We start from the raw sequence: 23,233 nt of genomic DNA on the forward strand, positions 1-23,233 counted from the left end.
TTTTTTTTTTTTTTTTTTTTTGAGACTCGGTCTCGTTCTGTTACCCAGGCTGGAGGGCAGTGGTACAATCATGGCTCACTGCAGCATTGACTTCCCAAGCTCATGTGATACTCCCACTTCAGCCTCCTGAATAGCTGGAACTGTAGGCATAAGCGACCATGCCTGGCTAATTTTTGTATATTATGTAAAGATAGGGTCTCCCTATTTTGCCCAGGCTGGTCTCAAGCTCCTGGGCTCAAGTGTCTCATGCTTCAGCCTCCTCAAATGCTGGGATTATGAGAATGAGCCACCATGCCTAGCCAACTGTGGATTTTTCATTGATACCCTTTATCAGTTTAAGGATGTTCTTTCTGTTCCTCGTTTGTTGAGTACTTTGATGAGTGTCAAGTGTGTTGCTTAATTTTCTCCGTATTTTTGAAGTTTTCAACATTTTGTCTATTATTGATTCCCAGTTTTATTTCATTGTGATCAGAGAACATACTTTATATGAATTTAGTCTTAAAGTTTATTGAGGCATATTTTATTGCCTAATGTATGGTCTGTCCTGGAGACTGTTCCATGTGTACTTAAGATGGATTTGTATTACACCATCTTTGGGTGGGGTGTGGCTTATAGTGTTGTTCAAGTCTTCTTTTTCATTGTTGATCTTCTCTTTAGTTAGTCTATCCATTATTGAAAGGGAAGTATTGGCGTCTTTGTTTATCATAGAATGGTCTCTTTCACCTCTCAATTCTGTCAGTTTTTGTTATGTATCTTTGGAGGCTCTGTTATGTGCATATATGTTTATAATTGTTATGTCTTATTGATGGATTTGCCCATTTATCATTATATAATATTTAAGAGACAGTCTATTTTGTTTGGTATTAGCATAGACTCTCTAGCTCTCTTTTCGTTACTGTTTGCATGGAATATATTTTTCTATCCTTTTACTTTCAGCTTATTTCTGTCTTCAAATCTCAAGTGAGTCTCTATAGACAGGCTATAATTGGATATTGTGTGTGTGTGTGTGTGTGTGTGTGTGTGTGTGTGTGTGTGTGTCTGTCTGTGTGTGTGTTTGAGACGGAGTCTGGCTCTGTCATCCAGGCTGGAGTGCAATGGTGTAATCTTGGCTCACTGCAACCTTGGCCTCCCAGGCACAAACAATTCTGCTGCTTCAACCTCCTGAGTAGCTGGGACTACAGGCGTGCATCGCCATGCCTGGCTAATTTTTGTATTTTTGGTTGAGATGTGGTTTTATTACATTGGTCACGCTGGTCTTGAACTCCTGACCTTGTGATCTGCCTGCCTCTGTCTGACAAAGTGCTGGGATTACAGGTGTGAGCCACCTCACCCAGCCAGATCTTGTTTTATTTATTTATTTGTTTGTTTATTTATTTATTTATTTTAAGATGGGGTTTCACCATGATGGCCAGGCTGGTTTTGAACTCCTGACCTCAGGTGATCCACCCACCTCGATCTCCCAAAGTGCTAGGATTGCAGACGTGAGCCACTGCACCCGGCCTCAGATCTTGTTTTTTTAAATCTGTCTGCCAATAACTGTCTTTTAATTGGGGAGTTTGATTCATTTGCATATTACTGATAAGAAAGAACTTTTATAATATTGCTATTTGTTTTTGATACATCTTTTTTGTTCCTCATTTCTTCCATTGCTGCCTCCTTTTGTGTTAAATACTTTCCGCTGTACCATTTTAATTCTTTTTTTTTTTTTTTTTTTTTTTTTTGAGACAGAGTTTCGCTCTTGTTACCCAGGCTGGAGTGCAATGGCGCAATCTCGGCTCACTGCAGCCTCCGCCTCCTGGGTTCAGGCAATTCTCCTGCCTCAGCCTCCTGAGTAGCTGGGATTACAGGCACGCACCACCATGCCCAGCTAATTTTTTGTATTTTTAGTAGAGACGGGGTTTCACCATGTTGACCAGGATGGTCTCGATCTCTTGACCTTGTGATCCGCCCGCCTCGGCCTCCCACAGTGCTGGGATTACAGGCTTGAGCCACTGCGCCCGGCCCATTTTAATTCTTTTATGTTTCATTTGTTATATATTTTCTTTGTTTTTTTTTTTAAGAGAATTAAATCATTTATTGATTACACTTGACAATGGATTATACAGAAGCTTCATTCCCATCTATAATTTTATCTGGTACCATTATTTGATTTAGGTATATTGTGTAGGATGTGCCAACAATCATTTTTATAACCAATAATTCCAGGATTTTGCTTGGGTAATCCCTTTTAATGGTGAACTTCATGTCACAACGGTAACTATTAGTTCAGCTGCACCAAGGTTTCTGAAGATAATGGCTTCTCCACCCAAGCAGGTTGTATATAAATTCCAAATAGAACCTGGCATCACCCTGAAGGAATTCTAACTTCACACTGCTGGGGAAATTTACCAAGATGGCTTCAGAGTAGACCAACTTTACACAGCACATTAAAAAAAAAAGACATTTATTCAGGGTCACGATCAGACTGTTACATTTAGCAATCAACAGCAAAAAAAAAAAAAAAAAAGGAACATCTACATTAAAATCCTTTTTTGGAATACTTTACACTTTCCACAGAACAGAAACTAAAATAACCTGTTATACAATTAGTCACAAATATACAGTCCTCGAGTTTTTTGCCCATACATGAGTATTTGTCTAAATCACGTCTTCTTTGTAGCAGCTAGGCCCTGCCGCCACTGTGCTTGGTTGAGATGACAAATCTGTTGTAACCTGTAGCTTCCCTGTCCCTTCTGGCTCTCCTCTCCTGCTAAACTTTGTTCCCTAATTAAAACCTTCTGCCACTGCCATAGCTACTGCTGCTACTGGAACCGCCATAGCCACCTTGGTTTCATGGTTTGGCAAAGTATTGGCCACCACCACCATAAGGGGCCAGAGCTTCTGCATCCAAAGTTTCCTCCCTTCATGGGTCCAAAATTTGAAGACTGATTGTTGTAATTGCCAAAATGATTGTAGCTTCCACCACCTCCAAAATTGCTTCCATCATTACCAAATGCATTATAGCCATCCCCACCGCCACCATATCCACCATCACCATGGCTGCCACCAAAGCCACCACGACCACTAAATTTTCCTCCACGACCAAAGTTGTCATTCCCACCGAAACCACCTCCATGACCACCACCAAAGTTTTCAGAACCACTTTGACCTCTTTGGCTGGATGAAGCACTCACCATCTCTTGCTTTGACAGGGCTTTCCTAACTTCACAGTTGTGGCCATTCACAGTATGATATTTCTGAATGACAATCTTATCCACGGAGTCATGGTCGTAAAAGGTTACAAAGGTAAAGCCCCTTTTCTTGCCACTGCCTCTGTCAGTCATGATTTCAGTCACTTCAATTTTTCCATACTGTTCAAAATAATCTCTTAGGTGATGTTCTTCAGTGTCTTCTTTAATGCCACCAACAAATTTTTTTTTTCACAGTTAAGTGGGCACCTGGTCTTTGAGAATCTTCTCTTGAGACAGCTCTCTTTGGTTCCACAACTCTTCCATCCACTTTGTGTGGCCCTGCATTCATGACTGCATCCACCTCCTCCACAATTGCATACGTGATGAACTCAAAGCCCGTGTAGCGCTTTGTGTTTGGATCTCTCATTACCACACAGTCTGTGAGCATTCCCCGTTGCTCAAAATGGCTGTTCAGGCTCTCATGGGTTGTTTCGAAGCTCAACCCTCCAATGAAGAGTTTCCTCAGCTCTTCCGGCTCTTTAGGAGACTCTGACTTAGACATGATCGCAGGGAGAAGAGAGACTTTAGCGATGCTTCTTCGGTGGCGTCCACAGGCAGAAAAGCCATTTGTTATATATTTTCATAGTAGTTGCCCTGGGATTACAATTGACATCTTAATTTATAACAATCTAGTTCAGATTAATATCAACTTAATTTTTATAATGTAGGAAACTCTGCTCCTATATAGCCCTACACCCTTTTATGCTGTTATTGTCACAGTTACATCTTAGTACATTGTATGCTCATCAACACTGATTTACAATTACTGTTTTATACAGTTGTTGTTTAACTCAGGAGAAGAAATACAAAAAATACATTTATATTCTTTTTAGTATCTACCTACCTAATAAATTTTTTTTTTCTTTTTGTGACAAGATCTCACTCTGTTGCCCAGGCTGGAGTACAGTGGCACAATCATGGTTCACTGCAGCCTTGACCTCCTAGTCTCAAGTGATCTACCTTGGCCCCCCAAGGATTAAGGATTATAGGCATGAGCCATTGTGCTCAACTGTAATAACCTTTACCAGTGTTCTTTCTTTATGTGGATTTGAGAGTTGTCTAGTTAGTGTCTTTTCATATTAGCATGAAGGACTCCCTTTAGCATATTTTTAAAATAGCCTTCTGGTCTTTGTGGTTTCTGATGAGAAGTCACCAGTTAATATTTTTGGTGGGTAACTTCTTTCTTGCTTCTTTCAAGATTCTTTGTCTTTCTTTTTTTAAGATTCTTTGTCTTTCAGCTATTTAAGATGTGTTTTGGCATGGATCTCTTATCCTACTTGCAGTTCTTGAACTTCATTAAATTGGGAAGTTTTTTTTGCATTAGTTCTTCAAATATTCTTTATGCCCCTCTCTTTCCTTTTGTGACTTCTCTTATGTGTATTTTTGGTATGCCTGATGGTATCCCATATATCTCTTAGGCTCTGTTATAAGGGATTCCATATCCTTTTTTTTTTTTTTCTGACCCTCAGACTATTTCAATTAACCTATCTTTATGTTCTCTGGTTTTTGTTCTGCCTGCCCTAATAAGGTGTTGAGCCCTTCTAGTGAACTTTTCATCTCAGTTATTGTACTTTTCAACTCTAAAATTTCTATTTGATTTTTTAAAAAATTCTACTCTTTATTGATACTCTCTTACTTCTAAGACATGGTTTCTTTTAGCTTTAGAATATACTTAAAATAGGTCATTTAAAGTTGTTATGTAATAAGTCCAGTCAGTGTCTGGGCTTCCTTAGGGATAGTTTCTTTTTTCTTTTTGAGATGGGGTTTCACCATTTTGCCCAGGCTGGTCTCAAACTGGATGACAGAGTCTTGCTCTGTCATCCAGGCTGGAGTGCAGTGGTGCAGTCTTGGCTCACTGCAACCTCAGCCTCCCAGGTTGAAGCAGTTCTCCCATCTTGGCCTCCCAAAGTACTGGGATTACAGCTCTAAGCCACTGTCCCTGGCGTGGGACAGTTTCTGTGATTGCTTATTATTATTCTTTAAAAATCATTCCTTCTTGTTTCTTTGCATATGTGTAATTTTTTGATGAAATTGGACATTTTGAACATTATAATGTTGCAACTCTGGAAATCAGATTCTCCCGTCTCCAGGGTTGTTGTTGCTGCCTGTTGTAGCTATTGTTAGTTTTGTCTAGTGACCTTTCTGAATTTTTGTGACGTCTTTGTGTTTTGTCCTGTGTGCCCTCTGCCGAAGACTACTAAAAAGGTCTTTGTTCTGTTAATTTAGTAGTCAGCTAGTGATTGGACAGAGTTATATGGGAGGCTAAGATAGGAGGATCTCTTGAGCCCAGGAGTTTGAGACCAGCCTGGGCAAAATGGTGAAACCCCATTTCTACAAAAAATACAAAAGTTAGCTGACTGTGGTGGTGTACACTTATAGTTCCAGCTCCTTGGAGGGCTGAGATGGGAGGATTGGTTGAGCCTGGGAGGTTGAGGCTGTAGTAAGCTATGATCACACCATTGTGTTCCAGCTTGCATGGCATAGTGAGATCCTGTCTCAAAAAAAAAAAAAAAAAGTCAATTCTGACAGTATTGCCAGTTTTTAGTTGCTTAGATGGAGTTTTGGATTCCTTATTCCACCATTTTAATCACAGTCACTCCTCCATCTATTTATTACTCCTCTAATTAAGTTTAAACTACCTGAATCATTATAGTTCAAGTGAGTTTCTTGTAGACAGCAGGGTTTTTTTGGTCTTTCCTTTGCTTTATTTCTTTTCTTTCCCTTTTTTTTTTTTTTTTTTTTTTTGGAGATGGAGTCTCACTCTGTCACCCAGGCTGGAGTGCAGTGGTGCAATCTCAGCTCACTGTAACCTCCACCTTCTGGGTTCAAGTGCTTTGCCTGCCTCAGCCTCCTGAGTAGCTGGGATTACAGGTGCGCACCACCACACTTGGCTAATTTTTTGTATGTTTTAGTAGAGATGGGGTTTCACCATATTGGGCCAGGCTGGTCTCCGACTCCTGACCTTGTGATCTGCCTGCCTTGGCCTCCCAAAGTGCTGGGATTACAGGCAGAAGCCACCATGCCTGGCCGGTTCCTTTGCTTTATTTCTAAAGGATTTTAAGCTGCTAATAAAGATGTAAGACAATAAAGGTTTTTTTTGGCTGTTAACAAACAATGCTGCACTACATAATGCAGAAAACTTAATATTTTTGCTTACTTTTGTCTGCTTGGATGGTAAGGTCCTAATTTTTTTTTTTTTTGAGATTAGTCTTGCTCTGTTGCCTAGGCTGGAGTACAGTGGTGCAATCTCAGGTCACTGCAGCCTCCACCTCCTGGATTCAAGTGAGTCTCCTGCCTCAGCCTCCTAAGTACCTGAGACTGTAGACATCTGCTATCACACCTGGCCAATTTTTGTATTTTTAGTAGAGATAGGGTTTCACCATGTTGGTGAGGCTGGTCTTGAACTCCTGACCTGAGGTGATCCTCCTGCCTCGGTTTCCCAGAGTGCTGGGATTACAGGTGTGAGCCACGTCACCTAGCCAGAATATTAATTTTTAATAGATATTACTAAGTTGTCCCTCTAATTCTATCAGCTTACTCTCCTACCAGTAGTGTATGAGTGTTTCTTTCTTCACATCCTCCTTAATATTGGGAATCAAACTTGTTCATCTTTAGAAAATTGGTGCATGAAAAAGTACATCACTTTCATTTGCCATTCTTTCATTTTAAAATATGTTTGATGTTTGCTGTGTGTTCATATCCTTTATTCATTTTTCTGGTTTTAAAAAAAAGTTTTGTAAATTATTTGTCACTTCTGTTGCTAGTATTTTTTTCAAGTTTCTTGTTGGCTTTTTGAGTTTTGATATCTTAAAAATGTAATTATGTCTTTTCTGAAGGACTTTTTAAATGGAAAATTAAGGAAAAAAGCAGTGAAACTCTTCTCTTTTCAGACTTGTTTATGGGGGAAAATATGTATTTCAATTTTTTGCTTTATGTATGGTTAATAACACAAAGGTTATGACACTTAGTCAAAGCTCACAGCTATGTTCCAGACGGAGCTAAAGTTTACCTACAGCATCTGTCAAACTCCGAAGCCCGTATACTTCCTGTTGATCAGGAAGTATCAACAGGATCCATCGGTATATTTCCGTTTCTTTATAGATGGATAGGAGGCTAGATGAAATGGAAATAATATGATTGTCTTTTTAGTTAAAACAGTTAAAATGTATTTTATTTTGAAAAAGATAATACCTATGTTACATAAAGGTTAAACTATCTTTCCCCTTTACCCTTTTTTCTTAGCCAAGATCTCTTTGAAGAGATTAAAACTTAATATTTCCTTTTATATTCTTCCAGAGATGTTTTATATACATGCAAGTAATATGTGTGAATATGTAAACATTCTAAACAGTCACAAGTAAGTAATATGTATAGGAAGGGAATTAGTATTTGTTGACACCTGCTGTTTTAACAGGCACTGAGCCTGTTTTTTTATATTTGAGTGAAGTTTTTCAAACTGATTGCCTTGAAAATTTATACAATTATTTTATGAAACTTTTATTAAAAAGGTTATTGAAAACAAAAATACTGGCAGAAGTCATTTGGAATTGCTTCCAGAGCTTGCACCATGATGTATTGAAGCATGGCAGTCCATCAACAAATGAAGGTTACATTAGTTCAGAAGCACTAAAAATGAGAATCAGGTATTGTGATACTTTGAAAATGAAGTTGTATACCATTTTCGTTGCTTAAAAATGAGGTATACTTGTCAGTTATAAAATGGTTATTGTATAACTAGAACTTTCCTTGTGAGGATTTTTGTGTGTATGTGTTTTTTTTTTTTTTTTTTGGACGGAGTCTTGCTCTGTCGCACAGGCTGGAGTACAGTGACGCAGTCTTGGCTCACTGCAACCTCCACCTCCCGGGTTGAAGTGATTCTCCTGCCTCAGCCTCATGAGTAGCTGGGACCATAGGTGTGCGCCACCACACCTGGCTGTATTTTTAGTAGAGACAGGGTTTTGCGTTTTGTATTTTTAGTAGAGACAGGGTTTTACCATGTTAGCCAGGCTGGTCTTGAACTCCTGACCTCAGGCAATCCACCTGCCTTGGCCTCCCAAAGTGCTGGGATTACAGAGTGAGCTACTGTACCTAGCTTCAAAATAGAAATATGAATCAAGATCTTAACTTTCTGCTTGAGAAAATTATGAGAAAGAAATTGCAGATATAAAGATGAAGAAAAGCTTACTTAAGTCCATTTTTATTACAAACAATTGAAAAGTAGTGGATAAAATTCTGAGTTTTTCAACATAGTTTAGCATTTTAAGGAAAAAAAAACATGACATTAGAGTTTGCTTCAAATATTTCTCAGGTTACTTTTCAAATTAATGTCTTAGAAACATTATGATTGTATAAAAGTTTTTTGTAGTCAACTTAAGGCATAAAAGCATAATTTCCTTCCTTTAGGTCTAAATGATGGAATAGTTTTACATGATAACGAGTTACAGAATATAATTTACAAGACAGGAACAATCTGCTAACTGTGTGTGTGTGTGTGTGTGTGTGTGTGTGTGTGTGCAAACATTTTTTTAAACAAATAATGATTGTTACTTTTAACAAGTTAATTTGAACTTTTATTTGTTGTTATAGTTTAATAAATGGTGCTTTTACTTTCTGCTTTTTTTAAATCAGAGTAATTCACTATGTAGGTAAAGAGTTACTATTTAACATTTCAATCCCAAATCTTGACTTTTGGCCTATTTTGCCTGTGTAAAATTAGTATTTTACTTGTGTCTCCAGATTTTATTTAATTCCAGGAAATAATGCAGCTGCTGTTAATTCTATTTACTTTTTTTTTTTAGACAGAATCTTGCTCTGTCACTCAGGCTGGAGCGCACCAGCATGATCTTGGCTCACTGCAACTTCAGTCTCCTGGGTTCAAGTGATTCTCATGCCCCAGCCTCTTGAGTCGCTGCAATTATAGGCGTGCACCATTATGCCCAGCAATTTTTTTCTATTTTTAGTAGAGATAGAGTTTCACCGTGTTGGCTAGGCTGGTCTCAAACTCCTGGCCTCAAGTGATCCTCCCCCTTTGACTCCCAAAGTGTTGGGATTACAGGTGTGAGCTGCTGTTAATTCTTATGCAGTGCCTTTACATCCTAGCCAGTAATTTTATTCCTATTTTCCATTTCTCTTCTGTAAAATGTTGCCTTATAATATGGTTTGGCTGTGTCCCCACCCAAATCTCAACTTGAATTGCATCTCCTAGAATTCCCACGTGATTTGGGAGGGACCCAGAGGGAGGTAATTGAATCATGGGAGCTAGTCTTTCCTGTGCTGTTCTTGTGATAGTGAGTAAGTCTCACGTGATCTGATGGGTTTATTAGGGATTTCCACTTTGGCTCCCTCCTCATTTTCTCTTGATACCCCCATGTAAGAAGAACCTTTAGCCTCCTGCTACAATTCTGAGGCCTCCCCAGCCATGTGGAACTGTAAGTCCAATTAAACCTCTTTTTGTTCCCAGTTTTGGGTATGTCTTTATCAGCAAAATGAAAATGAATCAATACACCTTAAAAACTGAAATCTTCATGGGGTAGCGGTTTTTACTTACCCAACCAAGATAATTGACGACTTTATAACTTTCGAGCAGCTGTCTACATTTAAATGTTTAGAGATCACCTATGAAGGAAACTTCTACTTAGAATTGTCAGCTGAGGACTTTCTCTATCATGGATGATATTAGACCTACTTGTTATTCTATATCCATCAGTAGTTAATGTTAATAATTTAAGATAATTTTCAGTCTCATTTTTAGGAAAAATTTTTTTGAAGAAAATTATAAAAATCATTATATATAGACATATATTTATATAAACATATGTGTTTGAATATGTACATATGTAAACGTATGTGTATATACATATATGTATACATATACACGTGTATATATATATATAAAATTTTTTTTTTGAGTTTCACTCTTGTTGCACAGGCTGGAGTGCAATGGTGCGATCTCAGCTCACCACAAACTTTGCCTCCCGGGTTCAAGCAGTTCTCCTGCCTCAGCTTCCCGAGTAGCTGGGATTACAGGTGCCTCCTACCATGCCCAGCTAATTTTGTATTTTTAGTAGAGACAGGGTTTCTCCATGTTGATCAGATTGGTCTCGAACTCCTGACCTCAGATGATCTGCCTGTCTCAGCCTTCCAAAGTGTTAGGATTACAGGCACGAGCCACCACACCTGGCTATATATTTGTTTTCAAAAATTTAGGTAGGACCTAAGTGGAGTCCTTTCTTCCCCCAGCCCTTTCTCTTACCAAGTCCTCTGGTACCATATCCCATACATAGATGTCATATCATTTAATCCAGGTATACTTTAGTGTGTATCTCTAACCACAACACAATGATCATGCTAAAAAAATTAACAGTTGTTTCTTAATGTGAAATAATATCAGATTTCTCTGATTTTCGTTAACTTTTTTTCCTATTTTTTCATTTCTTTTTTGAGACTGAGTCTCTCTCTGTTGCCCAGGCTGGAGTGCAGTGGCATGATCTCGGCTTACTTCGGCCTTTGCCTCCTGGGTTCAAGCAATTCTCCTGCCTCAGCCTCCTAAGTAGCTAGGATTGCAGACACGCACCAGCATGTCCAGCTAATTTTTGTATTTTTAGTAGAGATGGGGTTTTGCCATGTTGGCCAGGCTGGTCTTGTACTCCTGACCTCAAGTGATCTTCCCACCTTGGCCTCCCAAAGGGGTGGGATTATAGGTGTGAGCCACTATGCCTGGCACCTAACAATTTTTTCAAATTAAAATCCAAATAAGGTCTATACGTGGTAATTGGTTTTCTCTTTTTTTCAAGGTTACGTGCCATATATTTTGTAGTGTTTTTGTATTTCTTAACCTTTTACAAAAATAGACTATTTTTTTAGAGCTGCATTTGTGCTAGAGTTCACTTCTGGTATGCTGTACATTACATTCTGTGTGTTTAGGTGAGTGACTAATGGACATGTTTCCACCACTAAAGTACTAGTGCAGAATAGTTTTACTGCCTCAATAATGTATTCTACCTATTCATTTCTTCCTCCTCCCTGAACCCTGACTGCTACTAATCTTTTTTTTTTTTTTTTTTTTTTTTTTTTTTGGCTGAGCACAGGGGACTTTATTGATGGTACACGACAAGGTGGGGCTCCCTAGGCCCCTCCCTCTTCAAGGGGTCTGCATGGAAACTGTGAGGAGGGGCAATTCAGTGTGGTGGGGGACTCTGTGGCAGGGACTCCCCAGCAGTGAGGGCCTCTCTCCCTCTCGTGCTCTCACTGGGGCTGGTGGTCCAGGGGCCTTACTCCTTGGAGGCCATGTGGGACATGAGCTCCACCACCCTGTTGCTGTAGCCAAATTCATTGTCATACCAGAAAATGAGCTTGACAAAGTCGTCGTTGAGGGCAATGCCAGCCCCAGCATCAAAGGTGGAAGAATGGGTGTCGCTGTTGAAGTCAGAGGACACCACCTGGTGCTCAGTGTATCCCAGGATGCCCTTGAGGGGGCCCTCTGACGCCTGCTTCACCACCTTCTTGATGCCATCATATTTGGCAGGTTTTTCCAGATGGCAGGTCAGGTCCACCACTGACACGTTGGCAGTGGGGACACAGAAGGCCATGCCAGTGAGCTTCCCGTTCAGCTCAGGGATGACCTTGCCCACGGCCTTGGCAGCTCCAGTAGAGGCAGGGATGATGTTCTGGAGAGCCCCACGGCCATCATGCCACAGTTTCCCAGAGGGTCCATCCACGGTCTTCTGGGTGGCAGTGATGGCATGGACAGTGGTCATGAGTCCTTCCACGATACCAGAGTTGTCATGGATGACCCTGGCCAGGGGCGCTAAGCAGTTGGTGGTGCAGGAGGCATTGCTGACGATCTTGAGGCTGTTGTCATACTTCTCATGGTTCACGCCCATCATGAACATGGGGGCATCAGCAGAAGGGGCAGATATGATGACCCTTTTGGCTCCCTCCTGCAAGTGAGCCCCAGCCTTCTCCATGGTGGTGAAGATGCCAGTGGACTCCACCACGTACCCAGCGCTAGCATCGCCCCGCTTGATTTTGGAGGGATCTCGCTCCTGGAAGATGGTAATGGGATTTCCATTGATAACAAGCTTCCCATTCTCAGCCTTGACAGTGCCAATGGAATTTGCCATGGGTGGAATCATACTGGAACATGTAGACCACGTAGTTGAGGTCAATGAAGGGATCATTGATGGCGACAATACCCACTTTACCAGAGTTAAAAGCAGCCCTGGTGACCAGGTGCCCAATACGACCAAATCCGTTAACTCTGACCTTCACCTTCCCCATGGTGTCTCAGAGATGTGGCTGGCGATGGGAGACTAGATGCGGCTGTCTGGCGAACAGGAGGAGCAGAGAGCCTCTACTAATCTTTTTACTGTCTCCATAGTTTTGCTTTTTGCAAAATGTCATATAGTTGGAATAATATCACCTTTTCAATTAACTTCTTTTTTTTTTTTTGAGACAGGGTCTCACTTTGTCACCCAGTTGGGGTGCAGTGCTGTGATCTCAGCTCACTGCAGCCTCTACCTGCTAGGCTCAGGTGATCCTCTCATCTCAGTCTCCCAAGTAGCTGGGACTACAAGTGTGCATCACCACACCCAGCTAATTTTTTCTTTTTTTTTTTTGGGTAGGGATGGGGTTTCGTGATGTTGCCCAGGCTGTTCTCTAACTGCTGAGCTTAAGTGATCTGCCCACCTTACCTTCTGAAAGTGTTGGGATTACAGTTGTCAGCCACCATGCCCAACTTCATTCTTAGTGATATGTGTTTAAATTTCCTTCATATCTTTTCATGATTTGATAGTTCATCTTTTTTTCACACTAAATAATACTCCATTGTCTGGATGTACCACAGTTTATCCGTTGCTGATTTTTTTTTGGCATTTATAAATACACCTGCTATAAACATCTATGTGCAGGTTTTTGCATGTACATAAGCTCTCAATTCATTTGGGTAAATACTAAGGAATGCTATTGATGGATCATATAGGAAGAGTAAGTTTAATTTTTTAAGAAACCGCTAAGCTGTCCTCCAAAGTGGCAGTGCCATATTGCATTCTCATCAACCATGGATAAGAGTTCCTTTTACTCTATATACTTGCTAGCATTTGGTGGTGTCAGTGTTTTGAATTTTGCCATAATAATAGTATATGGTAGTATCACATTGTTTTAATTTGTAGTTCTCCAGTGACATATCATGCTGAACATCTTTTCATGTGCTTATTTTCCATTTGCATATCTTCAGTGAGGTGTCTCTTCAGGTATTGTGCCCATTAAAAAAATTCAATGTTTTCTTGTTGTTTAAAGAGTTCTTTGTATATTTTTGCCTAACAGTACTTAATCAGTTATATTTTCTCTAAGTATTTTCTTTCAGTGTGACTTTTCATTTTTTCAGTCTTAAGATTCTTAATTTTTGTGTTCACCCTCCCTCTCTTTTTTTTTCCAGAGCATTAACTAAAGGAACTAAATTGTATATCCTATTGATATTACAGCTTGATCTGTAAGATATGAGATATATAGATCTATCTATTTATCTATCTGTCCATATATGTTTTCATCTAGAGTTCCTGGCTCATAACTCCCACAGACCATGTTATTTCTTAAGTGACTTAAACAATAAGCATACTTTCGTTAAAGTATTTTGCCTTTTGTCTTTGATTCCTGAAGAAGCTTTGGAACAGCTTCTGAGCAATGAGGGTGAAAGACAGTCTTTTGTGATAATGTTGGAGTACTTTTGACCTCAGCAGTAGGCCTCAGAAAACAGATCTCTCTCTCTCTCTGGGCTTCTTCTGGTCTTTGTTCACTTGCTCCTTTTTCTCCCCAGGGCAGGCCATAGAAACTAAAAACATCCTCTAATCTTCCCCCAGCTTTCTGTCTAGGAGCTGACCATAAAGAAATTCTCTGGCTTACCTTGTCTGATTTTAGGTCATAAGATCCCCATTTTAAGAACGGCTCTTGTCTCATACCATGGAGGAAGGAATGCTGCACGGAGAGGCCAAGAAGAATCTGAACAAGATAGGGCTTACTGGGTTTCCCCACTCAGTCTATTAGTATTAGGTTATCAGATTATACCCATTTTGTTCAGTAGCATTTTTTTATGATTGTCCATACTTCAGCATGCCTGTCCAATGAAGCCTCCATCAAAAATTTAAGAACATGGGGTTCAGAGAGCTTTTTGACAGCTGAACAGGTAGAAGTTTCTGGAGGTTAATGTACCCAGAGAGGGCACGAAAGTTCTATACACTTCCCCACATGCCTTGCCCTGTGATCTCTTCATCTATACCCTTTGTGTATCCTTTATAATACACTGAACGTAAGTGGAAACATAAGCGTTTCCCTAGGTTCTGTGAACTGTTCTAGCAAATTAATCGAACCCAAGGCAGGGGTCATGGGAATCCTGATTTATAGCTAGTCCCATCAGAAGTGTTACTGGAAAGGTGTCCTGATCCAGAACCCAAGGGAGGGTTCTTGGACCTCACACAAGAAGGTATTCGAGGAGAGTCCATAAAGCGAAAGCAAGTTTATTAGGAAAGTAAAGAAACAAAGAATCGCTACTTTATAGGCAGAGCAGTGGCATGGGCTGCTTGACTAAATATACTTATAGTTATTTCCTGATTATATGCTAAACAAGGGGTAGATTATTTGTGAACTTTCCAGAAAAGGGGTGGGTAATTCCTGGAACTGAGGGTTCATCCCGTTTTTAGACCATCTAGGGTAACTCCTGACGATGCCATGGCATTTGTAAACTGTCATGGCGCTAGTGGGAGTGTCTTAGCATGCTAATGTATTATAATTAGTGTATAATGAGTAGTGAGGAGGAGCAGAGGTCACTTTTGCCATCTTGGTTTTGGTGGGATTTGACCGGCTTCTTTACCACATCCTGTTTTATCAGCAAGGTCTTTGTGACCCATATCTCGTGTTGACCTCCTATCTCATCCTGTGACTGAGGATACCTAATCTGAGAATGCAGCCCAGTCAGTCTCAGCCCCTATTCAAGATGGAGTTGCTCTGATTCAAAAATATCTGACCGAAGCACAGGTAAAACAGCCCATGGCTTGCAATTGGCATCAGAAGTTGGAGGTAGGCAGCCATGGGGACTGATCCCTCAACTGTGGAATCTGATGTTACAGATGGTGTCAGAATTGAATCAGAGAACACCCAGCTGGTATCCACTCCAATGTTGATTGCTTGCTTGGTGTGTGGAGTAAACCCCTACACATTGTGGTATGAGAGCAGAAAAAAACTGTTTTTCTACACAATCAGATTGTTTTATTTTTCAGAGATAGTGTGTGCATCCATCAAGGAGCTCTTCTCTTTCTATCTCTCACTCTTTTTTTGGTGTTATTAGCAGCCATTGATGATCATTGCCACTATCCATATTTATTTGTGTATAAAGTGGTGTAAGCCAAAAATAAAATTCTAAGCCCCCCAGCAGACTGATGGACCCCCCTCCCATCAGTCTGGGAGTTCCAAACCAAACCTAAAAAAGGTTAAGGGAGTTCCAAACCAAACCTAAAAAAGGTTAAGGGAGTTCCAAACCAAACCTTAAAAACTAGCTCAGGCCATGAAGGGAATGGGGATTGGACATGCTTCACTATACCTTCCTCCCTTTGGAATTCAGGCATAACTGACCAGCATTAACATTAAAACAGAGATCTTCAGACTGACAAAACAGACTCTGTAGCAATAAGATACCAGATTCCAGTCTGACTGTAGTATAGCATCACATGACAGATGACAGGCCATGAAAGAAATCAAAGTATTTTACCCCAAAATGTATTTATTTGACATATTTTGAAATGACCCTGCAAAGCTGTCTCTTGTGGGGAAAATCTGCATTCTGTAGAGAATCCCCTTCCCTTTCCAGATCTTTTCCCTGATCCAGGAACAAATTAACTAGAGTCTGGCACCTTTTTAGGCCTGATAAGAGTTCTGAAGCCTGCTACCTGGAGGTTTCATCGGCATGATAAAAATCTTGGTCTTAGCAACCTCTTGTCTTAACCCAGATGCTCCTTTCTATTCAGTCTAGACAGTTAGATAATAACAGCTCGTTCAACCAATTACCAATCAGGTAATCTTTGAATCCACCTATGACTTGGAAGCCCCTTCTTCAAGTTGTCCTGTCTTTCCAGCTGAACCAATGCATACTTTATGTGTATTGTTTGATGTCTTCCTTTAACTTCTGTCCCCCTGAAATGTATAAAATCAAGCTGTGAAACAACCACCTTGGGCACATCTCTCAGGACCTCCTGGGCTGTCATGAGTCATAGTGTCAGAGGTGTTTGAACCAAAACATCTCTACCTTGAATAGGGGCTAGCTAAAATGAGGCTGAGACCTACTGGGCTGCATTCCCAGGTTAAGCATTCTGAGTTACAGGATGAGATAGGAGGTCAGCACAAGATACAGGTCATAAAACAGGTTGTGGTAAAGAAGGTGACCATATCCTACCAAAACCAAGATAGCAATGGAAGTAACCCCTGGTTGTCCTTGCTGCTCATTATATGCTTATCATGATACATTAGCATGCTAAAAGACACTCCCACCCATGCTGTGACAGTTTACAAATGCCATGGGAATGTCAGGAAGATACCTGTATGGCCTAAAAGCGGGAGGAATCCTCAGTTCTGGGAAATACCCACTCCTTTCCTGGAAAACTCATGAATACTCTGCCCCTTGTTAGCATATAATCAAGAAATAAGTATCCTTAGTCTAGCAGCGCAGGTTGCTACTCTGCCTAAGGAGTAGCCGTTCTTTATTCCTTTACTTTCTTAATAAACTTGCTTTTACTTTGCACTATGGACTCACCCTGAATTCTTTCTTGTGCAAGATCCAACTCTCTCTTGGGATCTGGATCGGGATCCCTTTCAAGTAGCAGTGGTCCTCACATCTGTCTCAGAATAAATCTCTTAAAGTATTTAATAGTTTGACTCCTTGTTGATAGTTGTAATATTCTTCTTTTTTTTTTTTTTTTTTTTGAGACAGGGTCTGTCGCCTAGGCTGGAATATAGTGGCATGATCTCAGTTCAATGCAGTCTCGACCTCCTGGGCTCAAGTGATCCACCCACCTCAGCCTCCTGAGTAGCTGGGATCACAGCTGCATACCACCATGCCGGGTTAATTTTTGGCATGTTTGATCGAGACAGGGGTTCGCCATATTGCTGAGGCTGGTGTCGAACTCCTGGACTCAAGCAGTTCACTTGCCTCAACTTCCCAAAGTTCTGGTATTACAGGTGTGAGCCACCGTTCTTGGCCTCCAGTATTCTTTCATTTCTTCTTTACTTACTAGCCATAAGATTTTGGTAAAGAGAAGCTTGGCAGCATTAATACATCACTTTGGAAATTTAACATAAATGCTCGATTTCTCCCCAACTTTATTAACCAACTATTCAAAAAATGAGGTGCTCCTGTAGATCCTCCAAAGGTGACCAATTAATTTTTGTTTTTTAGTATAATTATGCACTCATGGATTTAAATATAATTGATACATTTTAGCTTATTGCAGTTGTTAATTTTGTTGGTACTCATATTGTCCCATCTTTGGCCAGTGGGAGTTTATTCAAGTTGACTTCTGAGTCCTTTTAATTCCAAGCATCTTTCATGACTTTCTTTTGTGAACGGTGTTTCAGCCTTATCTTGTTCATATTCTGCTCTTAGACCCGAAACCTACTTAACAGGAACACTTAAAAGTCCCCTTTATTATGTTGTTAGGTTCACACAACTTAGAGCGTATTTACATCTTAACAGTTAAAAAGAGAAAAACAGTTTTGTTCTGCTCTCTCACAGCACTTCTGACACCAGAAGTATGTAGGGTTTTCCCCATGTCAAACAATTATCCAACTCTTGGCAGATACTGACTAGATGTTCTACAACTTAACTTAATTGTGGCACTAACTGCACTAACCTGAAGTTAATGCAGACCCTACAGGGTAAGGGCTCAGTCTTACAAGACTGTCCCCCACTTTAGACATCAATCCCAAATAGTGGATCCCCAGGTTGCCCACAGCCTTATCCCATTTGGCTCCAAATTGGACGTTCTCAAGATCCCCCTTCAGGTTTGAGAACTTGCATGAATGGCTCACAGAACCAGGTAAACCCTTTACTTACTATTACTGGTTTATTACAAAGGATTTTTAAATTTTTTTATTTTTAAGATTTTTTAAATAAATTAAGCAGGGTTTTGCTATGTTGCCCAGGCTGGTCTCAAACTCCTGGCCGCAAGCAATCCCCCCACCTGGGATTATAGGCATGAGTCACCATGCCCAGCCTTGTATTTCTTATTATATCACAATATCACAATAAGTTAATAGATGTTTGAAAAAATAATACACGTAAGTTGAAAGAGGAAAATAATACTTTTATTTCACTCCTACATAACTAAAATTACTAATGGTTTGTGTGTGTCTGTGGGACGGTGTACAACTTGTAATACCATGCAATCAGATTGGATATTACTACCCTCATTTCTTGTTCCATGTTGATTTTTACATGGTACTTTCTTTTTTCTTTTTCTGTCATGAGGCCCCAGAAAACTCAGCTTCACAAGATATATTGTTGAGAGGAATGCAGTGCTATCTAATGTTGAAACTGAACTACTTTTAGCTAGTTTTTTGTGCTGTTTCTGAAAGATGTCCAGCATTGCTGTTTCCCTCAAATTTAAGATGTCCCAAAACTCCTCTCTGAGTTTGCTTGCAGTGCCCCTGGGTGCTTCCGTGCACTGTCTGGGAATCATAGCTAAATACTATTATCTAGTTCTTATTGTAACCAATGTGTAAATCTTCTTTTTATTAAATAAATGTGTTGTTGGTCCCCTCATCACCCCTGTTAAATTCTAATTTAAGATATACTTGAGAATAGATTATGCGATCTTGGAATATAGCGTGAAAGAGGGCTGCCACCCTTAAAAGGATATACTATACCTTTTAAAATGTTTGGTTTCACCATGAAGTACCCAATGATATTTATTATACTTTATAAGAAAACTGTTTTGGTCTTCCACATTTAGAGTAACTGCTAGTAAATAGCACTTTTGGTTTTGTTTAAAGGCAGGAGTCAGCCGGGCGCAGTGGTTCATCCCAGCACTTTGGGAGGCTGAGGCAGGCGGATCACCTGAGATCATGTGTTGAAGACCAGCCTGGCCAACATGGCGAAACCCCGTCTCTACTAAAAATAACAATAATTAGCCAGGTATGACAGTGGGTGCCTGTAATCCCAGTTACTCAGGAGGCTAAGGCAGGAGAATTGCTCAGGCCTGGGAGGCGGAGGTTACAGTGAGCTGAGATCACACCACTGCTCTCCAGCCTGGGCAACAGAGTGAGACTCCATCTCAAAAAAAAATAATAATAAAGGCAAGAGTCTAATGTGGGTTTTTCCCTCTGATACTTAATATATGTATAGTCATGTGTCACTTAATGATGTTTCAGTCAAGGATAGACTGCACATAGAGAGGTGGTCCCATAAGATTATAATACCATAACAGTACTTTTTTCTATGTGAAGGGAGGTATGTTTAGATACCAGTGTGTTACAGTTGCTGACTGTATTCAATACAGTTACATGTTGTATAAGTTTGCAGCGTAGGAGCAATAGGCCACACAATATATAGCCTCGGTGTATAGTAGGCCCTACCATCCAGGTGAAAATAATTTGTTAATTTTTCTACTTTCTATCATTAATCCCTTTTAAAAACTTTTTTTTTTTTCTTTTTTAAAGACATAGTCTTGTGCTGTTGGCCAGGCTGGAGTGCAGTGGGGCGCCATCATAGCTCACTATGGCCTTAACCTCCTGGGTTCAAGTGATTCTCCTGCGTCAGCCTCTCGAGTAGCTGGGACTATAGACACATGCCACCACACTCAGCTAATTTTTTTTTTTTTTTTTTTTTTGAGGCAGAGTCCCACTCTGTTGCCCAGGCTGGAGTTCAATGGCACAATCTCAGCTCACTGCGACTTCCACCTTCTGGGTTCAAGCGATTTTCCTGCCTCAGCCTCCCAAATAGCTGGGACTAAGCGCACCATCACACCCAACTAATTTTTGTGTTTTTAGTAGAGACAGGGTTTCACCAGGATGGTCTTGATCTCTTGACCTCATGATCCACCTGCCTTAGCCTCCCAGAGTGCTGGGATTGTATACAATTGTGAGCCACTGCGGCGGGCCCAGGCTTGGCTAATTTTTTATTTTCTGTAGACACAGGGTCCCATTATGTTGCCCAGGCTGATCTTGAATTCCTGGGCTCAAGCAGTTCTGCCTCGGCCTCCCGAAGTGTTAGGATTAGAGGTGCTAGCCACTGCTCCTGGTCCATTAATTCTTTAACAGTTGTCATCAGCATGAAAAAGGCATTCATACATTCATGCATTCATACATTCATTATAATGAATTTGAGACTTTCACATTTTCTAAACTGATTATACCTGCATATCTTGTCTGAAGCATATATGAGTAGGGCAGAAGCTAAAATAAAGATTAAATCTCATGGTATAGAGAAAGGGTACAGAAAATAATCCAAATAAAGAGTAAAGTCTTGATTAAAGTGCAAGCCAAAACAATGTTAATAGATAGGAAAGGATTAATTATATAACAACTAAATTGGATAATTACTCTGTGGAATGTATATGAGAAATTATTTTCGAGCCTGTATATGTGAGTAATTTGCATTTAGTGGGTCGTGGTCATAAACTTCAAACATATTATCATGAGAAAAATTTCACTGTTGTATGAAATCTTTTAAACTTTATTTGCCCAATCTGAAGGATTATTTCTGTCCCATTTCAGCTTATAAATGTAAAAAAAGAGTATGTGCTCCCCATGTTTAATGCGCTGCTGGTAGACAACACTTTATACATGTTAACTGTTTCTGAAGAGATTGAACCCTTCTAGTGTTACACACTGGGAGAGGACCCTAGGAAGCTGGAGAGGACCTGAGGAAGCTGGTGTCTGTCTGGTTTCCTCTGGACTTCACCCCATGTACCTCTTCCTTTGCCCTTTTTGCTTTGTATTCTTTCTGTATGATAGATCTTAGCTGTGAGTACAAACCATATGCTGAGTTATGTGAGTACTTCTAGCAAATCACCAATCCTGGGAGTGCAGCCCCCAACATAGTACTAAATGACTTAAAAATGAAAACACTATTCCCTGCCTCATTCTGTACCTCTCTCAGTCTTAGTTTTTTTTTTTCTTTTAGGTATTTCCTTTGCTATTTGTTTCCTTTTTTCTAATAATAAACTGCTGTTTTTTGAGATAGCAGTTTTTGACATTATCTGTTAATTAGGTATTACGATTAGATGAGGATTTAGGTTTCTTACACCCTTGCCCCAGTTCCCTGCCTTCAGTCCTCCAATGTGACTATTTCACAATGTTTGATTGTCCGTATTCATTGTTACCTTTATGATAACTAGATAAATAATGTATTATAATACTGAAAAATGGACTATGGATTCTTTTTCTCATCTAACTTTTCTTTTTCCTAGAGTTGATAGTAGTTTTTTCTTTTCGTTTGCATTATTTACTGTTTTGTTTGTTTGTTTTCAGATAGGTTCTTGTTCTTTGCCCATGATGGAGTGCAGTGATGAGATCAAGGCTCACTGCAGGCTTGATCACCTGGATTCAAGCAGTTCTCCCACCTCAGCCTCCCAAGTTGCTGGGACCACAGGCAGGTGCCACCATGCCTGGCTAATTTTTTAATTTTTCGTAGAGATGTGGTCTCACTATGTTGCTCAGGCTGGTCTCAAACTCCTGGGCTCAAGCCATCCTCTCTCTTTGGCCTCCCAAAGTGCTGGGATTAGCTGTTTGAGCCACCATGCCAGCCCATTCTTATGACAAATTTATTCCTAAAGCTCCAGAGGCTTTTTAACATCTTATTGTTGTTTTCCACATGGTAAGATATGTCTAAGTTCCACCATTCCTTGAAGCTCTTCTTCCTCATGGTGCAGTGTGGATTAGTTGATCGCAGACCTGCTTTTATGGGAACTTCCCTTTGCTGCACTCCAGGGTTGAATCTCGATCAGGTCTTCCTACTGTTTGTTTATTGCCTTGTTTTTGTAGGAATTATTGAGAAAGTATATTATTAAGATTGTAAATTATTGGGAAAGTAAATATTTTGAGACTATTAGTCTGAAAATGGCTTTATTTTACCTATATACTTAAATGATTATTGGAACTAATTTTCTTTCAGCATTTGCAGATACTTCTTTAGCGTCTTTAAGCTTTAAATATTTCGGTCGGCAAGTTGGTCCTCATCATGTGAATATAAGGTGTTCCCCCAGCTCCCTCATCCCTAGGACACTTTGTGGTATCATCTTTTTATCCCCAGTGCTCTGAAATTTGAAGAGATGCATTGTCACAGGTCTCCTCATTTATTATCGGGGTGCTCAGTGGTCCTCTCAAAGGACATTCTTGTCCTTAAATTCTGGGACAATTTATTTCCTTATTGTGAGAAGAACAAGAATGTATTGTGCCTGCAAACACTTCTTCCAAAATATAACATTTCCAAATAGTAGGTTAATACTGCTTAGTGTTCAGTGTATAAAGTATTGATAAGTCAGTATTTGGATTCCCTTATACGATTTTAGATTAGAGACTTTTAATTTACAGGTTCTTTTTTAAAACTATAAATGTGAGGAAAAGTTGCTTTTAGTGAACTTAAGCCTGATATTTATTAATAAAGAACATTTATAAAATATTGAACCTGTTTAACTTGTAAACTAGTTAAGCAAGTTATTGTTTTTCTGGAATAGACCTTTTTATGTTTAGATTTGATCAAGTTTAATAAACTAGTAGATTTATTCTTGAAAGCTAATTTCAGAAGACACTAGTTTCCTTACTTTCTTTCTTCTCTATTTATTTTGCTTTGTCCTCTTCCCTGGGTGGCTGATTCTACTGTGTTTGCTGATTAATATTGGCATATGAGCAGAAAATACTACTTTAAGAACAATGTATAACCTAGTCTTTCAGAGAAGTGAATGTTTTTAAACTAGGTAAGTTTGAGTCTAGTTTTTATGAACTTTTTGTTCATTTATTTCATC

General features: G+C 39.8%; 1 protein-coding gene and 1 pseudogene across 3 annotated transcripts in view; one reads left to right on the plus strand and one right to left on the minus strand.

Moving 5' to 3' along the window:
- RALBP1 (ralA binding protein 1) overlaps window positions 1-23,233 on the plus strand; it is a 65,757-nt gene that overhangs the window by 9,995 nt on the left and 32,529 nt on the right. The window lies entirely within an intron of this gene.
- LOC116561536 lies at window positions 11,276-12,581 on the minus strand (annotated as a pseudogene). Its single transcript, XR_004273474.1, has one exon. The product of XR_004273474.1 is annotated as a glyceraldehyde-3-phosphate dehydrogenase pseudogene (transcript).

The sequence above is a fragment of the Sapajus apella genome, unplaced genomic scaffold, assembly GCF_009761245.1.
Source record: "Sapajus apella isolate SASKATOON/1434 unplaced genomic scaffold, GSC_monkey_1.0 scaffold29, whole genome shotgun sequence".
NCBI lineage: Eukaryota > Metazoa > Chordata > Mammalia > Primates > Cebidae > Sapajus > Sapajus apella.